Here is a 21,462-nt window from a genome sequence, read left to right as displayed (position 1 = left end):
AAGGGAAAGTTTGCTCCCATGGAAAGGTTAAGTCATAATTACTGCCTTATCTGATGCAAATACTACAGGGAATGGAGGGCTGTACCCCCTCCATTAGTGTGAGCCAGTGCGTGCTCAGAGAAGGAAAGCAGGAGCCATACCAGAAGCTGAACCCTCTGCTCCTTGGGACCCTGTCCTCATAGCTTTTGAAAGGACTCCTTCCTGGTGTGTGTCTTAATTCCAAAAAGTCACATTTTTATCCAAAAGTATAGAAGCAAGTAGATAACAAGTAGCATGTGAGAGTACTAGTGAGTGCTAACAAAGGTACAAGGCCTGGTGCCTGGTGTGGAAACACATACTGAATGCTGTTGCTTACTTACCAAAGTGTGGCAGAGTGCACAGGACAACATGGCTGGGTCTGTTTTTCACTACATCAGAAGGGATCCAGGGAAAGGTTCTCTTTTGACAACGCAACTTCCTTGAAAACAGAAGTTCTTATGTTGGGTGTATGTAAACACATTATAGGAAAAAGAATCCACACCGCTGCTTTCATTCTACATTAAACTTAAACACAACCTCATTTATAGGTCTTCATAAATTTAGGTGGAAACACAGTAGCAATGCAGATGCTCTTGTTTGGTGGCCTGCAGAGAAGACAGAAAAGAGAGGAGAAACTTTTGATGAACAACTCAGTTTTGGAAGAAAGTGCAAATCTAGAACAGGTAGGCAGGTAACCAGAGCAGGTGAAGTCCAAGTCTGGATTGGGCAGTGGGGAGTGGGGGCTGTCCCAGTGCTGGGCAGGAAGGGTGGGAATGAATCTTGGCCAGAAGGTGGCTGCACAGTACTCCCTGCTTGGGAGGCCTATGCCCATTTCATTTCAGTAGGACTTTTTTTTTCTTTTTCTTTTTCTTTTTTTTTTTTTGATATATTAAAACTTCTTAAGATTTTACTTGGCAAAATGGAAAAGGTTCTGCAACATTTCCCAGCACGGTAACTTTAAGTCAGCCAGTGAAATTTGATATATGTTCTTAATCTTCAAGACTTCTGTTGACATCACAAATGGGAAAGCGGAGCCATCCACTGGGGGAGACGAAGTTTGGATTACATGAAGCACGCTCTTTTTGTTTTTCTTTCTAAGCTATTATTGCTTTTATGGCAAAACTAAAGAATTGAAAGAATTTTAAGAGGATGGGGAGTTGCATCTCTAGCTAATGACAGCAGCATGCCTGCATTTCAAGTACAAAGACAGAATTAGCAAGGAAGCCAGAGGTGCAGAGCTGGATCCGGAAAAGCACAATCCTGGTGTAAAAGACATACCTGGGCTAGATAATGGGGATGAGATCCTGCAAAGGTTAAGGCACCTAAGCAAAGAATTCCTTCTTCATGGCTCCATGATATGCAGGAGAACAGCGCTACCTGAAGTGCTTGTACATTAGAACACTATTGCCCATGGTGGTTCCAGTTCCAAGGTGCAGCAGCCAGGGGTCCAATCCTCCTCTTATTGATCTCAGATGAAGGCTTTACATTTTACTGCAATGGTGCCAGGATGGCATCTGAGCAGAAGAAACAAGAAAAAAAGGCAAATCTCACAATCCTAAATAAAACAGCAGATATCAGATTATACATTTCCAAACAAAAAATACTGAAATTAAGGGTTTGAAATGCTAACAGCCAATTTTGGATCCAGCTCTTTGCAACAGTGCACTTTCAACTTCCAGTGAGGTTATAGAATCTCTGAATCATTTTAAATAGGTTGTGGAAAGTTTGCAGCGTCCCATTGCTTGTTCTCAAAGAGGTTGGATAGGAAACTTCTAACTTGGGACACACACACACACGACACGTAACAGCAGGAACAGCTTTCCATATTTTCACATTGCTTACTACCTACCTTAAATATATATGTGATGTTTTCTAGAAGGTCTCAGAGCAAAAAATATGATACTATAGCCCGAAACACAGCTTCTGCTCACAGGCCAAGCATATTCTGCTCATTCACGGAAACAGATGCCCTCACTGCCTTGCCAGGCTTAAGGGAGACGTGCACAGAGCCTGGAAATCCAAAAACCCCAAAGCTCAGTTTTATAGGACTGATTTTAATTTATTGATATGCTACTTGATGCCTCTCTCGGAAGAGCTCATCAAATATTTTAAAGAGAGCACACATTCCTTTTGTTACTTTTACAGAATAAAACACCAATCAGAGTGGGAGAGGGCAGGCCTTGTGCCATTAAGTGTTTAGACTCTATTAAATGTCCCATTCTTGCTATATTTGTCACTTATGCAGTCAAATGAATGACCCCAGAAAGCCCTGTATGCAAACTTTAACCAAGGGTAAGACATCCGTATCTAATCGCAGGTAACTGAAGTGGTTTTCTGACCACTCAAGTAGAACTCTGGGCAGAATTCTGCCTGTTAAGGGTGTCCTCAGTGCTGGCAAGACAGAGAAATTCAAAAAGCAAACAAAACTCCTCAAAGTTAGCAACGCTTACTGAAAAAACTTTCTCCTATTACAGAAGTGACCAAACACCTCACTGTTAAGCCTGAAGACACCTGTTCACCTTTCTTACACAATCACATGGAGTCAAATAGGTGTAGCAGGGGCTGAAAAGCAGGAGCTAAAGTTAGCACTGTGTATTTTTATGACCTTTGGTGTGTTTACGGAATACAGAAGCTATTGTCTGGAAGCCTTTCGCCTGTGCTGAGGGGGAGGGAGCTGGCAAAGCGGGTTATGAACAGTGCGCTGCTGCTCACGAAAACCAAAGCCAGCATCCCAGCAACAGTGGATTGCTGACCCCCACCTCAACAGTTCATCCCAAGCCAATTTAAGAGCAAACAAGAATTGTAAAATACACACCAGCATGTGACAATGAATGGGAAAGCAACATTGCTTTTATAAATAAGGCAACAAAATAATTCTTAGCCTTCTGCTGAGATTTTGTACATAGCTTTGGAGCCCACACAATTCCATCATTTCATATTCTGGACAACTTCTGGTAAATACAAGATGAAACAACATGTACAGTAGTGCTTCTGTTGCAGTAACCCAGTTTTCTACTCACCCTTCTCATGCAGTAAATGTTGCTACAGGGGTGCTTTTCCTTTGCCTTGGCAATATAGGTTCCTCATCAAGTAATTTGCCATCAGCTTCAGCCAATGCTAACAGAATGAGGAAATGTGGTTTTGGACACAGGTGGTATAATGGGATGCTCACACTGGTGCAGTCTGTTTTGATGGAAAAGTATTCTCAGGTCACAGAGAAGCCCCATAAACATGGAAGAGGCAAATACTTGTAGGTTCTGTATTAATCTAGCCATCTTAGAGATAGGCATATAGCTTAAGCAAACTGTCTTCCTTCCCCAACACACAGCCATCCCAAGGTACTTCAATGACTGCCTTCTCTTCTGATTTAGCTACTTGGACTGGAAACTCCTGAAAGCAAGGAGGTTTTGGAGGTTTTGGTTGTGGTCTTCTTTTGGCAAGGTTTCTGCACAGCAGATTTCCCAGCTGCAATCCAACTGAACATGATACCTCCAGATAACATTATCATTGTTGTTGCTGCTATGCACAAAACCATCTTGTATTCACATGCTGCAGTACTCTGGTCAAAACAAAGAACTGAATCTTTGTAGAACCCACATCATCTCCTGACTCAAAAACACCTTTTCACTAGAGGTTTTCCAACTTTTTCTACTGTGCACAGGAAGCAGATGATACTGGGTTAAGGACCTCAAAACTAGAAATAAACTAACAGAAAAGGGCAACATATTAACCTTCATTGTATGAATTAGTAGAGCAATCAAAGCATCAAGAGAGAAAGGACAAGAGTCAAGTCTGCTGCTGATTTATCTTGGGGGAAAATGTCACTGATCAGTCATGTCCCTCTAATGTCAGAACAGTTACTGCCTGTTGGTACAGTCCACATTCTCTAACAGCAGAGGGTCCCAGACACGAACCCCTGTGGGGCTCCCCATTACTGTACAGCAGTGGCAGCCAGCATGCCTGGTCTCCCACAGAACAAGGGGAAGCTGTTTTGGGTCATCTCTTCCCCCTGGCACCTTCAACTTTCTGTTTTCCAGAAAACCCTGCTGAGACAAATCCTTTTCTATCTCTAGTTCCTCTCCATTTTGTAAATACCCTTCCCAGTTCTATACAAATTATACACGCTCTAGAAAATTATTTGCCTGCTCAGGATCTGCTCAATAGATAGGCACATGTAGACAGGAGTTATTAGACTAGAAACAGCAGGCTGCTGATGACCACAAACAACTTTCACTAATAAAACTGTCAAAGAAACTATTCCTTTGGCTGCTTTACCAAGGCAGCATTCCAAATATTGATTTTGTGGGTTTCTTTTTTAAAAAAAATCCCACTGCAACCTGTGCTGCTTGCTTTCTGATTCTACCCCTTTTAATAGATGCTAAGAAGTATCCGTTGCTGGGGGGAAATAACACAGGTAAGCTTCCCACGCTCCATAGAAGGCCGATTCCCTGCAGATCCCTGACTTTTAAAGTCTTAGACTCTGCAAAAGACATAATTCATTCTGCAAATATCAGAGCACTTTAAATATTTGGTATATATATATGAACAACTTTGCTTTGCATTGTTTCAGACCATACCAGTACTGGGAAAAAAAAAAAAAAAAAGAACATAAGGAAGAAAAAGAACTGATACTAGGTTTGGAAAAGTCTGAATGAGAAAGGGAATTTGCAGATTTTTTTTTCCCCCAAACTTGAATATTTCCAGCAGCTACCTTTGTAACCTGGCCTCTGTGGTCTGAACAGGTTAGCAAGCAGGTTAGGTTGGAGGTGAGACAGGATGAAGACCTTGCGAATGCTGGGACACTTCTGCAGGACACTCACAGTGTGCTCAGAAAGGAACTGTCACTCCAGCTCACACTGTTCGTATCATTAACCTTTCTCACTTACCTTCTTCCAGGCAATTGATCATTGCTGTCACACACCATCACATGTAGATGTCCCACATATCTCATCAGCTACATGGGGCATAAAAAGACTCAGCTACGTAGTAGCTCTCTGGAGTTCCTCCAGAGTTGACCTGGGGGTCATTAGTAGGCAGGCGGAGGTGAAGCATCCCACCAAGTATTCCTCAACTGGTTGATCAGCGCCAGCACTTGAGTAACAAGGAAATTGTTTCTCTCCTCTGAACAATCTCTACTTCTCAGTGTCACTTAGAAGGAACCTTCCTTGAGCTGGGGACTGGAGTTACTACTCTGGTTGCTGTCTGGTAAAGCTAGCTCAGAGAGTGCCAGAACATATTTAGGCTGTGATGCTAACTCACCAAGCTCTTTAACCATTCACATGGCAAAGGCTGCTCTAGGAAAGATTCTGGCTGCAAAGTTCTGAGCACACAAACCACCAACAACCAGTTACTGATATTAACATGAGAATACCACAGTCGGGTGTTTAGCACAGACTGTGAGCCAGCAGTTTTGCGATCTGGGGATCTAATTCCAACACACTCCTTTTTTAGCAGCATCCTGGCTTGCCAGATCTGTGGTTGTATTGATTTTGGAAAGAGCTGCTTGTTATGGGAGTAGAAATGAACAAAGAGATCTGAGACTGAAATTGCAGCCAGATTAACAAAATCAGTTCACATTTCATTGTTATTTAAACTCCAGCAAATCCAGCCCTAAGAACAAGGGAAATCTGGATGGAATCCAATAGATTCTTTGGCCTGACGAAGCAGTGCTGTACTAGAAGCTGAGGCAGAGAGAAAAGGCTTTAAGCAATGTTTGCATCCTCTTCCTCCTTGGGCTGACAGAGCATGGTTGTGGGACTTGGACATGCCTGACCAGCTCAGAGGCCTGTTTTCAAAGAGAGCATCGGGGTGCTCCTCTTGTGACACTGCTAACAGGCAGATCGTCTGCCAAACCTTCACCCCTCCCTTAACTGTATATTTAAGAACTTGAGGATTTTTTCTGCACAGTAGAGATTGTTCAAAAATATTAATAAATTTAAAAATATACATATTAGGAGAGTTTTATTAGATCTGAATAATACTTGAATCATTGGAGAACAAAAGGTTTGTGTCTTATTTTAACTCAATACCGAGATTTAAAAAAAAATTATTAAAGTAAACTTTTCAACTACATTTTTATCATTAGAATAAAGAATTATAGGAAATGTAACACAGAAATTTTAAAGAGCAAATTATTCCTAAAATGACCAGAACAACCATCCTTTTACATTCTCAAATAATAATGTACTGCCAGGTGATCACCCGAAATAACCATTGTAGATCTCTAGCTCAATTTGACCATGAAAGCAGCAGATTCAAATCAGTAATTCACAGATGCCATTCTGTATTTGCAGTCTGCAAGACCATAGGACAGCATGCTTCCCTTCTCTGTCACTAAGGCACACCAGTAATAACCAATATACTTTCTGATTGCCTAAGCACAGCCAGCAAACCACCGATGCCCCACACTGAGCCCATTCGAAGAATATTTGCCTTTAGTCTTGCCAGTGTCACACATGGGCTGCATGAGCATAGATAAGACCTGCCACACAATGAAATGGTTTTAGAAATGGCACCCTCTTGCCTTCAGTGTGTCATGTGCGTGTTTGGGCATCATCCCGCAACTTCCTGGAATACTGGAAAGTTTCCACTTACCAAAATCTTCTTTATCCCATAACATGAAAGCACTGGAGGCCCCCAATATAACAGGTGATTCCCCCCGACTTTAATCACAGCAATGAGAAGGAAATAATATTTTAGCTTCAATTTTAACATACTCTCTCAGTAAACAGGCATTTTGTGTTCTTCAAGGTGATAGTTATTAACCAGTTGCCTGTTGAATCCCGCCAGGACTGGCATATATTTTCACTTTCTGAAGGACTGTGAGGCTGAAGTACCGAATTTTCTAGTAGTCCCAAAGCAATCTTTAATATTTTTGCCTTAAAGTGAGTGCTTCTTTGGAGATGCATTTCTTTCTCAAAAGAAGTAAGGCTAAACCACAATATGATTTTTTTTTTCAGACTCTTACTAATCTTTTAATCAGGTTGCCCATACCAAAATACCAGCCCACAGATAGGTAGAAATTCTGTTTGCTGGAAGCTGACTATTTATTCCTGCAGCAGCGTGAGGATCACCGGATGTTTAGACCAAGCATCTCATGATGTAGGTGACTGCTCTGTGCAGATAAAAAGGCAGATTAGCCTGGCCAAAACTATCACGAGCATGAAGTATCACAGGGATTTCAGCTTCCCTGAAAAATCCTTGCAGGACTACCAGAAGGATAGGCAAGTGGTCCTGGAGAATACTCCACCCTTGAGTCACAAGAGAAGGAGGCAGCCACCCTTGCTGTGACCTAGAGGCACAAGATCAAAGAGGCAGATGATGGAAGATGAGGGATTTCTATTTTCAGTCTGACAGAGTGAGTCTGTTTCCTGATGTCCAAAGTGGGAGGTTTGATGTTTTGTAAAAAAAACAGTTTCAATATCACAAGGCACTTTCTCCAGCTGGTAGGTTCAAAGGAAAACTGTGACTGGCCAGGATCAAAAGCCTTACTCAGTCATGGCTGATAAGCACGTGTTTTATGACACCTGTCCTGTAAATAGGGTCCTTCCCCTTTCAGAGCACTCTGTAATTGTGGGACCACCTACCACAGAGAGGTGGGACAGGCCACCTCCCTGGTTACTAAGGAAATAAAGAATAATGAGAATCTGTGACTGCAAGTACTTACAAAATGCATTTTAGCCAGAGCTCTGTGTTCCTTCACTAGGAAGTTGTGTCAAGGTTTGTTGTACCCAGGAAGGAAGTCGTGTCAGGTTAGTTGCACCCAGTTTACAAACCCGTCAGAACGGGTTAGTTATTACAGCAATACAACAACAGCAATTTAATTTCTTTACTGCTATTTCCCTCTTCTCTTCCCATAATTTCTCATCTTCCGGCCCTTTTTTCCCTCCGTATTTTTTAGTAAAATGTTTAATGTTATTTATGTTTCAGATTGTTGCAGATTGTTGCCTTCTTTTTTCAGTTAGTTTGAGCTACATTTGAGTTTAAATGCCTCTTACACAATGCTTGACCTCCTCATTCCCAAGAAAAGAAAATCCTTCCAGTTTTAATGGAGAACCATTGTGCACAAAGCAGATGACTAGTTCTGAGAATACTTGATTGTTTTCCAGCTTTTGCCATGTGCTTCTTGGGAGTTTTCCAGGAACTCATTTTACTTTGCTGTGCCTCAGATCCCCGCATATGAAATGGAAATAACATTAGCTAACAGTATCTTATAGGAGCCAGGTATTATCATTATTGCTAAACCAAAGAAAACATCCACAGTTTGGGTTTGTGGTCCTAATACCCTAAAAATAAACAAGGACCATACACGTCTTCCAACAGAAAATAAAACACGTGAATTCACCTCTACAGCGCCGTTTTTACACGTGGGAATATGAACTGCATTGATAAACTGAAAGGAGCAGAAACACTATTTCCCACAATGTAAGACATCCCAGCAGAGATGGCTCGATCACAGCCATTCTTAGCACAGTGAGTAACCTCTACATACACAAATGAAGTCAGAAAGTAATCGCTGCGCTTTGTTACATGAATACGGGCTTAGGGACGATGCTTCCCCAGGGAACTCTACAGAACCAAAGCATCAACAGTAGCTGAGAGAAAATTATTATTACCCAGTGACATAAACTAAAGTCACTAACAACAACAACAAAGATAGCAAGCGATGGGAACAACAGATAAGTAAAAAAAAAAAAAAAAAAAAAAAAAAAAAGAAGATGTTTCCCGAAGAATTTGAGCTTTCATAGAGCCAGACAAAAGCTGGATGCCATATACATTTTTATATAACATATCCACCAGTGTTTACTATCCTCTTGCCTCCCAGGACAACTAAAAGGTTCATGTTAGGAGCAGCATTCAATAAATATTTAGCTTTTTTTAGCATGGACTTTCAGTGATCAAGAATTTCCTTTATATGGGATACTTCTTCTGTCACATTGGCTAACAGCTCACTTCAGATACTCAGAACAGCCTTGAAACTCAAAGTAAAAAACTCAGTTTCGAGTTACTTTGAATTCATGGGGAAAAAAATAGCAGCATATGGGGGAAAAAGTAATGCTTCCCTGAAAAAGCATAATGGGCAACTTCCTGCTGCTTGCTCTTTGAAACGCAACAGAAGATGGTGGCTCTCTCCCGCACTGACTGATCTGCTGGAAATGTAAAGACGAAGTACCCCGAAGACCAAAATTAATCCCTGTATCACTAGACAGTCCCTACAGAGAACAGAGGCCATCCCTGTGCCACCTGAGGCGACCAGACCCATCTCTTAACGTTTCCTTTTCTGTGGTGCCGGTGCGATCCGCGCGCTCCAGGCCTTCTAGGGAGCCGGGCGGGGGGGAGCGGGGAGGGCTCGATCGCTCTGCCTCATCGGGTCCCGTCATCTCCTGGCACAGGCACAGCGCTGCAAAAACGGACTGCGCGGAGAGTTCAGCGCATTAACTGCTCCGAGCCCGGCAGAGAGCTTGTGAGCTCACGCCGCTCCTCTAACCGGTTGATGTGCGTGAGGGATGCAACAGGAAAATAGGGTTTCTTATTTAAAATAAATAAAAAGGGGTGTGTGTGTGAAGCATTCAAGGCATCTGCGCAGGGTTGCGTTTGCCTGCCCTTCAGCTGCGGGGAGCCCCTTAGAGCACTGTCAGCATGCTGAACCTCCAAGTGCTTTCCCAGCGTGGCAGCCGGGCGGCGGTGGGTTGCTGGCCAGCGCTGCCCCCCAGCGCCGGCTGGTTGCGGGGCCAGGGCTGCCCCCCAGCGCCGGCGGGTTGCGGGGCCAGGGCTGCCCCCCAGCGCCGGCGGGTTGCGGGGCCAGGGCTGCCCCCCAGCGCCGGCGGGTTGCGGGGCCAGGGCTGCCCCCCAGCGCCGGCGGGTTGCGGGTCAGGGCTGCCCCCCAGCGCCGGCCGGTTGCGGGCCAGGGCTGCCCCCCAGCGCCGGCCGCCCGCCCGCGCACAGCCCCCGCCGCCCGGCACCCACTTCCGGCCTCGATCAAAGGCATCGCTGTTATCACACCACGTCTTTCCTGGGATCACATCATATGCTCGTATATGTATATGTAGAGAGATACAGATATATCGTTATTCTATTAACCTCAATTCATGCAATGCATCTCGATCTGTGAATATATCTATAGAAAGGAGAGACTTATTTTTATGGTTTATAAATATATACACTCCACTGCACAACTAAATATTTACACTTGTCCCACAGAAAAGCAGCTTTCTGCACATATAGGTGTTTTAGCCTTGCCTGTGTTGGTATCAGCACAGGAGACAGACAAAACAGCAATAAATACATGAGGGTGAAGTGTCAGACCTGATGAAGAAACACTGATAATTCAAACATTTCTCATAGATATGACAAATGAAGCTGCCTAAGTAATGAAGATGGTGCTTGATGTCCTCATTCCACTTTCACAGCTGAATTCCAGGTCAACAGGGAACATCCTGCTCTATAAATGTGTGCTCTCTCTCTTTTCCCCCATCCCCTGGTGCTCCTCTCCTAACGTTTTATTATTTTTATTCCTACCTTTCTGTAACATAGGGATTGACCTTTTATACACAGAAAAAAAAGCCATAATTAAAGCTTGACATGCCCTTCAGCTAGGAGCTCTGTTCTAGAGTCACATTTTCCTCCCTAAAATGCTTGGAAGTATTCTGAAATGGAACTGCAATGTTTCCCAAAAAATAATTGTGCCACTTATGCAGAAGTACACTGCTAGGATGTGCTTTGTGGGCTCCACAGCCACCCTCCCCAAAAAAATCCTCTTGATCACAACTGGATGTCACACTTTTGGACACACAGTTGCTTTGGAGTATATGGGTGACATTTTCATTTCAAGATTTATACCAGTTTAACTGTTTAGTCCATATTGACCCTGCCAACATTTACAGACTGCCACATTGTTAAGGTCACAGAGGAAAGCGTGCTTTGCCATCTGCCCTCTCCCAGGCCACCCCCTTCCTACCCTGCATAAAGTCCTACAGTGGTGACTACTCCCAAAGTTGGGACTTACCTTCCTTATTCTAAATACAATCATCTTATGCTCCCTTCAGACAATTACAGGGTTAGCCTGAGATTTGCCCTGACTCCAACACAGAACTGTACCCCTTCAACTCCATCTGTCAAAACTTTCCCTGGGCCTTGAGAAAGTTCTCACACCAGATCTTAAGGATGACTCAGCAAACAATCCTTAACACTCCTACATCCCCTCATAAAAAGGAAACTAATCCAGAGGCCTAAATCAAGATTTAAAAAACTGTAGAAACCATGCAGCAATACAGCATCACAGAAAACACAGACACTTCGAAAACAATAAGAGCTGGAAGAAGAGGACTAGGGCAAGGAGTCACTCAAAGCATGATGTGGAAAAGCTTAAGCTGCTTCAGAAAGAGGACAGTATTCTCTGTCAACAGGCAGAACAAATAGTACTTTCCTTTTGATTTAATTTGGGCAAAGAACACAACTTCAAGGGTACGTCAAACTAGTTTTAAATAGGAAATGAAATTGCAAAATATATGGACAACTGCTTTGATTTCATGCGGTAACTTGTACATTCCTACATCACAAGTACATTCCTACATCACAATCCACATTAAGACAATGATATGTAACCTTTATGTTGTTATGCATTTTAAAACAAACTTATCAGGTTAGACAGCTGTTGTTATTTGTGCACATCCTAGCAAGCATATTTATTAACTTTGACTGTGCTCCGATATCTGGACCAGAACATCAGAGGTTTTGACTTCATCCAGATAAGTATAAAAATGCCCTGGTGTATGTGTTGCCCAAATACAGCAAAAGAATTTTCCTAGTCATGCTAAGCATGCTGGCATGCACTGTGCTCTCACAATAAGCATGGACCAACAGAAACACTGGCTTTTTTTCTTTCTTTTTTAAATAAAATATTTTTCTAATATTTCTTCAACTGCTTAAACACACTGGGATCTGTAATACAAAGCAAAAACACTTTAAACCCTGAATAGTGCTTCTTTGTTAAAGGAACAAACCCCAAACAACTTATCTAAAGCAGGATTTTGAATTTTGCTATTAAAAGGCTGCAGTGGAGTCACCCTAGAGACAGTAATGGTCTGCCACAGTTGGGTCAGACAATACCCTAATCCCTTGGACTTTCTTAAACTAATTTTAGAAATTGCCCTGTTACTCATAATGCAGCACTTTGTCTTTCTGCTGCAGCTAGCAGTAGTCAATACTTTTTTGACATTCTATCACCTTAATAGTTGTTTTATTTTGGTTTTGATACTGCCTGTGGAAAGTGTGACGTTTTAAAGTAAAAAGAAAGAAAAGAAAAAAAAGAGAGAGAGAAGAACCACGTACAGAACAATGAGAGACTTTGCCCTCATGCGAAGGCAGCTCTGCCGGCATGGAAATAGATGGACTAGCAGATGTGAAATCAAGGGAGGCTTTCCGTTGATTGCTGAATCACTTCTTCCTTTGTTATCGCTACAGGGCTTCCTGTCAGCAAGTCAATAGTGCATACAGGATACTGCTAAAAGGCCAGACCCTATTCACTGAGGAGCCCCAATTAGCCATACAATGTCAGGGGACCTTTTCACATCTAACACAGTATCATTGTACCAGAATAAAGGTTATCCACTTCCAGAGGTGGAGGAGTGAAAGCAAACTGGAGCACTCCCATGTACCACTTGTTGGGGCTATAATAGCTTTTTACAGTGTGCATATCAAGATTTTGTTTTCCCATTTTCTTCCATCAGATAGCATTATTCACCAGGATTTTCTTGTTACTGTGAAGGAGCAGAACCTAAATTACATTCAGGTCCTTTAAGGGAATGAATACCCAAGTTATGCTGAGAAAAAAATGGACTGAATTCGCAAGTGTAGCAGCCACCCTGTCTTTGGGGTTATTGCATGAGGAGCTCCAGACAACCAAGACTGGTTTCTCAGCCTCAAAGGCAGAGAAAAAGACAAGCCAGTAAGTGCCCTGACTTCAGGGCTGCAGAGGAAGTTAGGTTGGCTTTACTATCCATTGTTTTCACTGACAGATGGACTTTGGCAGGAGGGTGCTAACTAACCAGAGCTCCAGTAAGAGCACTTCTGCCTCTTACCTGAGTCTATGGCAGCAGTGAGTTGGACAGCTGAAGCCCATGCTGTCCTGGAGCAGCCCAATCCCCAGAGTCAAACACACACCAAAGGAAAAATTCAGATTTGTAACTAAATGTCCAACCCTCTGTTTCTAAAATGACTCTCGAGGACAGCTTTCCCTCTTTGGAATGAAGATAGCAAAAGCACTTCCCACCCTTAAAACAAGGGCCTCAAGCAAAAGTTATCCAACCTCACCATGCTCAGTAATCCCAGAGAGGTATCGGAAATTAAGGGGTTTGTTTTATTTTTAGGGTAGAAACAATTAAAGGAAGATACACACTGGATTTATTCTGCAGAGAGCCCATTGAATTTTGGAGAAGATATTATGATGACAGATTAAAGCAGATTAACATTTGCAAGATTATTTTATGTGGGAGGTTGCATAGCTATTGCCCATAACACTCCAATTTCCTTGCTGTGCTGGGCTAAAATCTCTTCTGTTCAATCCATGTACCACCCAGCGATAAACCCCGCCACACTCTAATAACTCCCTAGGGCTTAATTACTATGCTACATTAGAAGACCAGATGATGGTGAATAAAATATGCATTTTATTAATCTCTTCCTGCCTGTTCCAAAGCACGCATCTAATTTCAAATAATGCATCCAGGAACAGAGGACTTCCATTTTCAATTAGTAACGACAAAGAAAACCCACCTTTGCTGGCAAAAACCTTTCAGTGATTTTCTGAATGGAGGTCGCATAAACTGGAACTGAATAATAAAGTGCACAAAAGAAAACATTGGTAATGCTGTATATAATGCTGCATATATAAGACCTGCAGTGAAAACAGAGTAACACTGCTTTGGAAAATGCCTGTATTCAAAGCTCAAACTCCCTAAGGAGTTTGTTCATATAATTCCTATTACACTTGTAGCTCTATTCCAAAAGGAGATAACCAAAACAAGGACTACATAGCTTTGTTTAAATGCTACTACTGAGATTAGATTTATATCTATTTAAATCTAGTTATAGTTCAGTTATCTATCAGTTTTTACTTGAATTAAGCTAGTTCTTCTAAACTTCTCCTGTGTTGTAATGAGCTAAATATCTCTGTGAGAATATTAATTGCTTCCTACATCACACTTTCTGTATTTCCACTACTACTTGGAAGGAAAAGGAAAAAACCAACCCAAGACTCCTAGCAAGTAGTTGCACAGATAATGGAGATCAGAAGTATTCTATTAGGTTAAAGATAGTACTGCCTTTGAAGATAAGTCAATACTTCCATGCTGTATTTTACATGAGGAAGAAATATGGTTTTTTGAATTAATTTGTACTGCTCTTAAGAAAGAGGTTACCATAAACTTCAGGGTTTCAAGTTTCCTTACTTTCAACTTCAGACTATGGATCTCAGCTTTTAGAGATTACAGAACATGACAAACACACAGTGTCTACAGACAGCCTGAACAAATCAAATAAGCCCCCCTAAAAATCACAATAGAAATCCATTATGTCAAGTCAATCCACTATAGACATCTAAATTGAAAGTACTAACTAGATTTTTTTATTACTGCACAAGCCACACTGATTAAAGAACATAATAAAAAAGCTTAAGTAAACAGCACAAATTTTATCTTTTTGTACCTGAATTCTTCCCCTAGACATTCTTAGTACTTCCTTTTGTTTGCTCATTATTCTAGCATAGCTTTGCTTTTATAAAACACTAAGCCACTGTCTTCATTTATGTGAGCCTTTGAGACAGAGCATTTTTTTTGATCAGTGACTAACAAGAAGGCTATGTAGCAGCACAGCACAAAAAACTACCAATGCTACACCAGCAGCAAGCATTACTGCTTTTGTTTGTTTGTTTGTTTGTTTACACAAGACTTACAGGCTAACATGTTCTTAATTACAACAACAGAGTAATTTCCTCTGTCCCCATAGTTAACTAAACCTTTTAGGTAGAAGTAGACAAACTGTTATCTTTTATTAGCAGGAATACACATATCAAAACTCCCCAGCTATAAGACCTTAGAATTAGGCTTCTGATTTTCAGCATCTGAGAGCAAATTTATTAAAACATCACATAACAATAAACAAAACTCTCCAACCTCCATACACTAGATTATAACAATACATTTTTGACAGCTTACAATTTGAAATAGGTAACTATATCCTTCCTCTCCAATAGACTACCTTATCCCACCCCTAAGTAGGCACAGCTGAAATGCAGGCCCTTAGGTTCTGCCACCTGTCTCTTATTCTCATCAAACAGATGAAGTTATTTATTGAAGGTGGTTTGGGCAGCTGTCTCTTCTGCTTTCACAATACCAGATTGAGCATTAGGGAAGTGCTAAAACAAGGTAGCTGTCATATTTATTTGCTGTTTAGATGCCTCTGTACTAAATATGTAATGTACATCAGTATGTATCTACAAAACATATAGTATGTGCTTTGGTTGTGATGACAAAAGTGGTGTTCTTTTCATTGGTTTAATAATCCTGTATGGTTATGTTAATGACTTGGATTAATTAAGTTTTGCAGAACTTCTAAGAGCCTATTATTTTTATTTCAAGCTCTATTACTGCTACAGAATTCATACTATACTTTGCTAGTTTACTATTAAATGATGCTCAAGAATATAAGTTGGTAATGGAAAAACAATCTCATTCTGCTCTTTCTCCTCTCCTGGGGTAGCTATCCTGTAGCAGGGAAAGCTCAGCTTTGTATGAAACTAATTCCCAAGAGCTGTAGCTTACAGCCTGATATACTAAGGTTAACTAGCACTTAATATGCAGTTACAAACTGTGTTAGGACAGAAGATGCTTATCTGTGGCTCACTAGTACTTTCCCCAAGGCTGGAACAGATAATCAGGGTGGTATTATTTCTGCTGAGTTAAGACTACCCATGCTCATGAGACCTCGAGGTTGTTGACTGACATCACCGAAGTGATTGAAATGTCTCAGTTCCTTTCAGAGAAGCAGATGCTGTTTGCAATTCATGTATCTGAGGTAAGTGCTTTATCTGTTCTGGGTGTCAAGGTGGTGACACAGGTGTTTTCCTCTTTTGAGAAATAGCAGGACACAAACTTCTGTCTGCCATAGATACTGCTGTGTACATAAATTATGCAGAGTGAAAGAAGAAAGGACTTCCTACGGGAATTCAGGTAGAGTACAAGCTCCCTTTTTGTTTCTCATTGGTGGGGAAGCTGTGATTCGCTTTTCCTTATTCTACCATCAACTAAGGAAACTATTGTGCCACTGTAATAGCCTGGGAGAATAAAAACATTTGCTAAATTGGTGTGCAAAAGGACAGGAGGAAAAGGGGCCCCTACTACAGGTATCTGTGCCAAAGCATGGGGTTTTTTTCTACATGTTGGTTTTCTTTCTAATGTAAGCTGTAATTATGATTATGTGCCTACACTACCATTTTCTGGAGTTTACCTCTCTAGAGCCAGGATGCTAGGGTTCCTCTGTTCCAGATCAGAGCACCCTCCCCCAGGTTCCCATACTTTGTGGTAAACACTGCTGTGTTTGTGGCAAGGGACAGGATAAATATACCACTCCTTGTACAGTGGTGTTCACCTGCTAGTATTGGGTATTAAATGCCTTATCTATCTTGAGAGGTGCTTCCTTTAGGTAAGTGTTCAGTCTTTTTAGGGAAGTGCTGGAGAAGAGAATAGGAAAAAAAGATAAAGACCTAACAGGGACACAGTGATTGTCCTGTCCATGTTCTTAACAAGGCAGACATAGCTGTCAATTAAGGTTTTTGTTAAAACAACAATGTGGAGTTTTTTTTCAAGGCAATATTTACTGTATATCTCAATTTTAAGTTGGGCTTCCAGTTCAGGAGGAATGTCTTCATTACATTCCTCGCATGTGAATAGACTAAATCCATTTTCTTTCCCTGTGTAACTATCATATATCCCTCCGTGGAAAAAACTGATGTATTTCTCTTTGCCTCAAAACCAATTCCAAAATCTAGCATAACAGTATAGCTTGAAGTATAATTAGAGTTTTTGCTAGCCTGAAAATGTAAGATGTTACATTGTGGTTTTGGGTGTCATGTTTTGGGAGAGGAAATGTATAGTTAGTAGAGATGATTAAGATTAATGTGTGTGACTTTCAAGTTTATGTAATTTAGCCTTGTTATGTTAATGATAATTGCAAAATGAATGCATGCCATCTTTATTACCTTATTTGGTGCTGGTGAGTTTACATAGATGTGGTCTCTGGAGGGAGATTATGCAGAGTTAGTGATCAGAACACTAGGAGTTTTGTACAGGATTCATAAAATTTGTATTGTTTAGATTGGAAAAGACCTTTAAGTTCATCAAGTCCAAGTGTTAACCTAGCACTGCCAAGTCCAGCCACCAAACCATGTCCCTAAGCACCACATCTACAAGTTTTTTAAACACCTCCAGGGACGGTGGCTCAACCATGTCCCTGGGCAGCCTGTTCCAGGGCTTGGCAACCTTGTTGGTGAAGAATTTTTTTCCTAATATCCAATCTAAACTTCCCCTGGTGCAACCTGAGGCCCTTTCTTCTTGTCTTATCACTTCTTACTTGAGACAAGATACCAACTCACATCTCACTACAACCTCCTTTCAGGTAACTGTACAGAACAATAAGGTCTCCCCCCTCAACCTCCTCTTGTCCAGGCTACACGACCCCAGTTCCCTCAGTCACTCCTCACAAGACTTGTACTCTAGACCCTTCACCAGCTTTGCTGCCCTTCTCTGGACATGCTCCAGCACCTCCATACCCTTCATGTAGTGAGGGGCCCAAAACAGAACACAGCACATGAGGTGTGGCCTCAACCAGTGCTGAGTGGGAGATGGGGTGGTAATCACTTCCCTAGTCCTGCTGGCCATGTGATTTCTGATACAAGTCAGGATGCTGTTGGCCTTCTTGGCCACTTGGGCATGGCTCATGTTTAGACAGCTGTGGACTAACACCCCCAAGTCCCTTTCTGCAGGGCAACTTCCCAGCCACCCTTCCCCAAGCCTTTGGTGTTGTACAGGTTTGTTGTGACCCACATGCAGGACTCTGCCCTTGGCCTTTCTGAACCTCATGCAATTTGCCTTGGCCTATTGGTGAGGGTCATCCAGAGCCCTCTGCAGAGCCTTCCTACCTTCCAGCAGGTCAACACTCCCACACAACTTGGTGTCATCTGCAAGTTTACTGAGTGTGAGTGCACTTGATCCCCTCATCCAGATTATTGATGAAGATATTAAACAGAACTGGCCTCAGTACTGAGCCCTGGGGAACACCACTTGTGGCCAGCCACCAAATGGATGTAACTCCATTTACCACAACTCTTTAGGCATGGACAACCAGCCAATTTTTTTACCTAGTGAAGAGTATGCCGAGCCACAAGCAGCCAATTTCTCCTAGAGAGTGCTGTGGTCAATGGTGTCAAAGCCTTTGCTAAAGTCCAGGAAGACAACATCCACAGCCTTTCCCTCATCCACTAAGCAGATCACCTTATTATGGAAGGAGATCAGGTTGGTCAAGCAGGACCTGCCTTTCATAAACCCATGCTGGTTTTGTTTAAGTACAGTCTTTGGTTTAAGTTCTGTTTGATTAAGTACAGTCTAATTAGCCTTTGCCTGTTTTTGAAAATTGTTCTTTTACTGTAGCATTTACTTTTTCCAGTCTTTTCCAGGTCTCACTCAAATCTGAATGTCTAGGTATTACAGAATGAACAATACAGAATAAGTCACAACAGATGAAAACTCAGTCCTAGTTTCTCGGTAGAAAACCTCCGTGTGAAGGATTGTACTGGCAGCTTGCCAAAAGTTTAAGGACTACATCTGACTTGTGATAAAGAAACTGTGTACAATAGCATTTATTGTACCTTCCTTGTTAGAGGAACAGTCATTACTTGTTTTAGTCTCACTAGCAACAGAACCATGAAATTTAGCTTTGCTTCTGACAGTTTCCTTGTGTTCCAGGTCCAACCAATCTTTTCTTAAACAGATTTGAAGAGAAGTCCTGGGGAACTGTCAACATCAGTTAGGCATGCAGAGCCTGATCCTATAATTGGATGACACTTTGTTCCTTTATGTAAAACTTCAGACGATTGTTCAGGTCTGAACTCAAGCAGACAATTTGACGTTAGATTTGAGAGGAATTGCTGTACTGAATTATTAGGACCAAATTTTGTATTAAATGCTTTCTTTGATTTTTTTTTTCTTTGTCCAGAGAGCGTTCTGGAGTAAGACAAGTATGTTGAGTTAGAGACACTTCCTTTGATCTGTCAAAAATTGATTCAACTAAAGTTTCAGAAATCAGGGTGATAGCACCTATAAGTGTTAATTACTATAGCATGCCTAGCAGATCTGACTGCCCCATACTACCGTTTCCCTAGCTGATAAATATACAACTGTGAATTTAATTATTTTGGGATTATATACGGACAGTAGCATATGTTTGTTTGCATTTTGTGGTTGCCTACTAGAGTGCTTATTAATGATTCTTTTTGTTATTTTAATTACTGTTGCTGGATTTCTAGCACTGACTAAAACTTGTTGGGTTTTTAACATGCCTAGAACTTTTGTACTTGGGTCATTTTTTGCCTCACTACTGGGTCATTAGGCAGAAATAACTTGTGCCTGGGTTCTCTTTATTAGAATTAGTGCTTTAATTACAGGATTGTCAGGCCTTTTTAAGTAAGTACAGGTGCTACAGCTGACTGATCTTATGCCTGTGGTTAGCACACACTTTATCAATGTATAGCCTCTGCTTGATTACATCACATTACAGACTCAGCCCTACCTGATCAAAGGTGTCAGAGTTGTATGAAGAAGTCTGAAAATTCACCAATGGTAATGACTAGCTTTGAGGGGCCAAAACTAAGACTGCAATCCTGTCTCTGCGTGCTGAGTGATAAGCAGTCATTAGCCTGTGACAGGACCAGAGGGCTCAGAACGGGAGAAAAATTAAAAAGGAGGAAACCAAGGCATGAAAACTAAGAAAGAAAATGGGTTTTTGAAGACACTAATGGACTGTTAGAGTCCCAATTTATATCTCCTTATACTTGATGTCATTTGTCCATAAATGATTAGGATAGAGGATACCTCTAGCAGAAGTGGTTCACAACTTCTATTTATTTCAACAGAGCTCTGTATGAATGCAGTGATTGATAGACAAAAGCTGAGTTCCCAAGTTCTGGCCCTCAGCATGCAAAGCACACTGAGTATAATCTTGTTATTAAACCAAAGCAAATGCATGCGGACTTAGCAGCTGAGTTAGAATACCTAAACTGAGTAAAAATAAGTAAAAACTGCTGCTGAAGTGCAAATCTCTTGCTAAGAATCCAGCTTTTGTTTTGATGTCACGTATAAAATGCCCATACAGAACAGCATATAAGTAAAGGCAATCCTTTATGAGTGTAGACTTAGCAGAACAATGATTTTTTTTTTCCTCTTTTAAATTGCTTCCACTTGTGGGAAATGGAAGGGGGGGACAGAAGGGATTCCAGAAAAATAAATGTGGTTCAACATTAGCAGGCCAGCTAGGCACCTCTTCTCAGCTGTGTTCTTAAACCCATGCTATGGGAGAGCATGTACTGATTTTGGGAGAGCCGGGAGTCAAGGACAGCCAACACCTCTGGAGGAGCAGGCAGGTAGAGCCTCACAGGTTTATACTGCGAAGTGCGTTGGGCAAGCATCGCGGGGAGCTGCTGCTGGGTCCTGACCGCAGGCAGAAGTGCCCTTAGGTTGGTACGGGGAGAAAAGGGGGTACGCGGAAAGGCAGGGAAACGCATTTCTCTCCAGAAGCGCGAGTAACCTGGCTGCCCGGGGTGACGCTGCTTCCCGTTTCGCCCTTCCCTGGAGAAAGCCGCCCTTCTCCGGCACCGCCGGCGGGGCCTGCTCCCCCGCGCGGCCACCAGGTGGCGCCATTGCGCCGCGCCGGGCTGGCACTTCTGGGGCTGGAGGGGGACTGCCCGCGCGGGAAGGCGTGGGAAAGGGCCGCTGCTGGGCGTCCCGCTGCAAGCACCGTCCGGAACGGCAAGCGACGGGACGGGCCGGCGTCTGCTGCTTGCGGGGGCGCCAGGCGCCGAGTTTGCCCTCGGGGGGCTGTAACGATGCCTCCACCGAAAATCGGGGCTGACTTAAGCGTGGCCAGCAGATCGAGAGAGATGGTTCTGCCCCTCTACTCTGGTGAGAACTCACCTGAAGTGCCCTGTCCAGATCTGGAGCCCTCAACACAAGGGCATGGACCTGTTGGAGTGTGTCCAGAGTAGGGCCACAAAAGTGATCACAGGGCTGGAGGATAGGCTATGAGGATAGGCTGAGAGAGTTGGGCTTGTTCAGCTTGGGGAAGGGAAGGCTGTGGGGGACCCATAGCAGCCTTCCAATACCTGAAAGGTGCCTATAA

The sequence above is a fragment of the Gallinula chloropus genome (genome assembly GCF_964237585.1).
Source record: "Gallinula chloropus genome assembly, chromosome: 3".
Taxonomy (NCBI): Eukaryota; Metazoa; Chordata; class Aves; order Gruiformes; family Rallidae; genus Gallinula; species Gallinula chloropus.
Note: the sequence above shows the minus strand (reverse complement) of the source record.